Genomic DNA, 5,129 nt, shown 5'->3' with positions numbered 1-5,129 from the left:
ATACATCTCCGATCTCTCCTAGGTGCACTAGGAGCACTCCTAGGTGTAGTAGGAGCACTAGAAGAAATGGTAGGCGCAGTCAAAGCAAACTGCTCTTTCAATTTTCCCACCAACTCCGCTTTAACTGACTCCAGTGTCAAATCCATTATGCCTTTGATTATGTCATCAAGAGGGGTAGGCACCGATGGAGCGGATAGTTTTGGAGCAGAAGGTGTAGGCATCGGTCGTGGAACAGGAGGAATAGGAGGAGTAGAAACAGTAGGCACTAGCATAGGCCAAGAAATTGGCTGAGGAGGAGAAGAAATAACAGGGATAGAAGCAGGCATAGGAGCAGAAGAAGGTGTCGGTGTCATAGAACCATTCTGTAGGCGGGTCTTCCATATACTCCTCTTGGTCAAAGTCGAGACTGCATCCTAGGCAACCTACCAATCCGTTTTAAGTCCCATAGGCTTTGTGCGATCCTCAAGAAGCTCTCCCAATTCTTCCTGAAGAGCAAGATCTGCAGCTTGCAAGAAAAGCTCAACTTTTTCGACATCCAATGCTCTTTGTTCAATGGCATCAAGCTGACTATACCTCTCTTCAAATTCCCGAATCAACTCTGAAGTAGCTAGACCTTTGTTTGGCATGTAGACCCACTCTCGGAATGACCGCGGTGTAGCCATCCCAAAGTCCTCAAGGAAATACTCTTCTTTGAGGGCCTTCTTAAACTCTTGCCAATGCGAATTTTGAATAAAAAGATCAGTCACTTTTGCCCTCAAGTGGGTGTGACAAGACGAAGGAAGTACTTACTCATAAGTCCAGTTGGAACTCCAAAAAACCCCATCTTGATCTCATATGTCTTCAAATATGTGAAACATTACGGCCATCAAATAGCTTCTTCTCATTCTCAACTGCTTCAATCGCCTTAGTCGCGCTGTTTGCATTCTCCTGCTCCGAATATAGTTGCCTTTGCTGAGACAACTACTGTTGATGCAATTGTTGCTGCTGCTGCATATACAATTGTGTCTGCTGATTTTGAAGCTGCATATACATGGACATATTCTGCAAAATCTGCTTTAGATAATCTGTTGAAGTACTTGACGCAGTAGTCATTGATGGAGCTGAAGTAGAGGACGCAGCTGGAATTGTAGAAGAGGCTGAAATAGATGCTGAAGTATCTCCCATCCTGAAATTTCTGCGACGCTTTCACGTCGGGTTCACCAAAGATGTCGAAGGGTTTTCGAAAGCAAAGTCACGTCCATAGAGGACCTTGACAAATTTCAGGATAGAAGATCAATCACGAGAAAATGATACCAAGTAATAATTATATTACTGCTATGAAGTTTGCAAAAGTCAAGATGACTTCAAATCTAATCACTCCACTGATTTTAGGCCACCCAATTTAATTCTGCTGCATTTGTAGATCCTTGACCTCAAACACTGTGTGCAGAAATCTTGAATTCAAAGATACAACACTATCATGATCTTCTTGGATTCATGCTGTCTAGTGAGACCATAAAAAGCTTCTTGTGGAGGAAGCCAGAAGTACAAAGGCATAAGCTTTCTCCTAAGCTGCTATGTTATGATGGAGGTACAACATAAGAGATCATAATTCTACAAGTATCCAGCTGAGCTCTTGTGAGAAACATAAGAGCTATCGGATTCAAGAATCACCATTTACATATACTTTCTCTGGATTTAGCCCCAATTTTTATAGACAGTATGTGTATTGAGATGCAAAAGTTTCATTTATTTCAAAAAGATCAATATCAGAGATTTCTAGTTCAGCAGTTTTCACAGCTGATGGAATAGCAACAACAAGTCCACCCAACACCTTGTAAGAGTTGTCCACGTATGCGCATCTTGCCATCAGGATGTTGATAATGTGTGAGGAACTGCCATCAGTGAGTTTACAATCAGGAAGCATGAACTGTAATATAGTCTCTTTACTAATATCACGAACTGTGGTCCATCCTGTGTGGAAACTATATCTCTTCACCAAGAGCTCTTCAACCTGTTTCAAAGTCTTTCCCCTCCATTGCTCCAAGAAAGAGCTAAGGTTCCCACAGAGATCTGAAAACTCTATTTTTGCTTCTTTCAGCACACTAATGCTACTGGATTATAGATTAATGTCATTCAGATGCACTAGCAAGAAGTTGCTCAATGCAGTAATCTCCGAAAATAGTCTGCACCCAGAGGAATTGCCCTTTGTATAATTATTCCAACTGAAGACTAGCTTAGAAGAAAGCGACAAAAAAGCCCGGTCCAAGCTTCAGAACAGCAACACCATCACACAATTTCGAAAGCCTCTCCTGGGCTTTTTCTTCATCCTAGTCTGATGTAGATGCACTTATCGCTGCCCTCCCTGAGTCTCTTGGTTATTACTTCCATCAGCCTGTTGATTCCCACTGTCTACCTGTCTATGATACTTGTCACCAGTACTTTCCATGTCCTTTTGTTTTTTTTGACTTGTATTTATTTATCAAGCTACTAATTGCTAATTCCACTGCCTCCGTCTGGGCATGAGGCTCTTGAGCAGTATTCATACCAGTCGGTGGTTGCTAATCAACCTCAATCCTATCTGACGGAACTGTTTGGTCTTCCGCAACCAGATAAGCATCTTCGTTTAGATCAGTAGGGAAGAGCCGGTGCCTGCATGACGAGGATGAAGTGCATAATGACGAGGTAATCACCAGTCTACCGTTCCGGTCCGTTGCTGTCATATGCCTTCTTTCCACATTTGACAGTCATGGATGCAGCTCATCCTGTCCGCACTCCCTCTAAAAAATACTTTTTCCATGACGGAGAGAGAGCTTGCCTCGAATCATCCAACGATGCTTGTCGTAGTTCCAACAATCTGGCTTAAGCTCTGGAAGCTGAAGTGCCCCTCTTGGTGTGGCCAAGGAAACGAATTCAGATGAACCATCATTCACTTCCTCTGCACACTTAATTGCCTGCTCTCGTAAAAGCTCCTCCTTCCCTTGCCTATTTTTCCTCTTGCTTTTTTTCCCCTTCCGACTAGTAAAGCAACCCCAAATTGGCTTTTTCTGAAAATAGCCGACTAATTAGTGATATTTCACAAATATTCGGCCGCCCCATTATCTATTGCTTGTGGTACCACATGCTTTCAAAGCTGCAGAGAACATGAACTCGTCTAGTTTCATGCCATGTTAGTGCATTTTCTCGAAGAGTTTGAGAGCCAGTAACCCCTGCCCACGCTGAGCATACCCTGCAATAATTGAGCCCCAAGAGACATTATCTTGTTTAGGTAGTCGATTAAAAACATTGCGTGCATCTTCCATCCTCCCACATTTCACATACATGTCAACCAGTGCATTGCCAATAGCCAAATCAGATACAACACTGTCAAGTGTCAGCTGAATAAATACTAGGTTCCCTTGCTCAATGGCTCCAATGTTGCCACAAGCTTTCAAAGTGCATAAAAATTTAGCTCTAGTTGGAACCACACCCTCCTGTTGCATGTCCCTAAAGAGATCCAAGGCAGTGAGACTGAACCCATTTTGAATATATCCTGACATTAAAGCATTCCATGACACTTTATTTCTTTCCAGCAAGCCCTTGAAGACTTTATGTGCTTCGTTTAAACTTCCACATTTGACATACATGTCCACAGTCATGCTTCCAATAGCAACATTTGATTCTAGTCCTTGCCGTATCGTATGATCATTTAACAGCCTACCTCGCCTTATGCATTTGATGCTGCCACATGCCTTCATAAGGCACAGAAAAGTCACTTTATCTGGTCTAGTGCCTTCTTGTTTCATCCTCTCGTAACTTTCAAGAGCAACAAGACCAAGCCCATGTTCAGTGTAGCCTGCAATCATGGCACTCCAGGAAACAACATCTTGATCTGACATATTGTCAAATACTTCTTGGGCTTTTCCAAGCATACCAGATTTTGCATACATGTCAACCAGAGCATTATTGATTAATTCCTCTTGCTCCAAACCCTCTTCCACGTAGAACAAAAGTATAAACACAACAACTAAATATGTACAAAGTATCAAATCCCACACACAACTTTTGGGTGGATTTCACACCTCGAATGCGCAGCAATACGACAACGTTGTGCATCCACCACTACAAATCTGAGGGCGGAGTTTTTCGCCAAGAAATTAATCACATTAGTTAGTATCATTAGGAGTTTATTTTTTGTTGTGTGTATCTTTTTTGTTTGCATTTGCATGACGCATGAGCACCTGTAGTTAGGCTAGGCACAATTTCTTCAATGCATTCATTTTTTTTTCTTGTAAACAACGCTTGATTCATTGCATAGCATGGATTTTAATTTGCAAACCGCATGAATGTTTGGGCATGAAATTCTCTTCCAAATCATATTTTTGATAGGACACATTACATGGAAAAACAGGTTCATATGAAGATTTCCATTTTAGAGACTCAAGGTTCAAAGGAAAATGTCGTAAGTTTTACATCATCAACAAGTATTTCTTGAAGAAAAAGAGAATCTATGCTGAAAGTGTGTGCAACTACAAGAACAATAGGCCAAGGAAGGTTGGTACATGAACAGACCTATCTTGGATCTCAAAATCTCTAGTTCGTGTGAACTTCAAAGCACACAAAGGAAGCAGGATTGGTTTACGAGAATAGTCTAAAATATCTAGTATCATGTTTAGATGACTTAATTCCCACTTTAGATGGATCCAAACATATACTGCGACTTATTTTAAAGGGAATAAGTCGTGTAAGATAAAAGATGGAGAAAAGTGACGGGATTTACGAAAATCATTATTTGTTTTCTATATTTGATGGATTTTTGTAATTTTGTCTATGATGGCTTATCGACTAGATGTGTTCGGATTGTTTTGAGTACCTAGATGTCTATATTCGGAGTTCATATGAGGAATTTATGATCCAAACAAGTTGGAAATAGACATAAAGCAAAAAAATATATATATAGAGAAAAGTAGTAAAAAAGCATAAGCTTTAAAGCTAAAGGCCTTAAGCTTTTATGAATGAAAGGGAGTGGAGAAAAACTATAAAAGGGAGGGCAGGGAGAGAATCAGGGGCCATCAAATTAAGAGAGAGAGGCTAGAGGTTGAACTTGTATCCCTCACCTTCTTCAAAGACTGTTATCAAATTTTGAAGAGAAGACGAGCTTTAAGCCCCTC

General features: G+C 41.0%; 1 pseudogene; it reads right to left on the bottom strand.

The window, feature by feature from the left end:
* Positions 1 to 3,149: 3,149 nt before the first annotated feature.
* Positions 3,150 to 3,857, bottom strand: LOC148028140 (pentatricopeptide repeat-containing protein At2g34400 pseudogene; annotated as a pseudogene).
* Between the last annotated feature and the right edge of the window lie 1,272 nt (positions 3,858 to 5,129).

This window comes from Lygodium microphyllum, chromosome 12, assembly GCF_053477565.2.
Source record: "Lygodium microphyllum isolate KBCC chromosome 12, Lygodium_microphyllum_v1.1.10, whole genome shotgun sequence".
NCBI lineage: Eukaryota > Viridiplantae > Streptophyta > Polypodiopsida > Schizaeales > Lygodiaceae > Lygodium > Lygodium microphyllum.
This window is presented reverse-complemented; position numbering and strand designations above follow the sequence as displayed.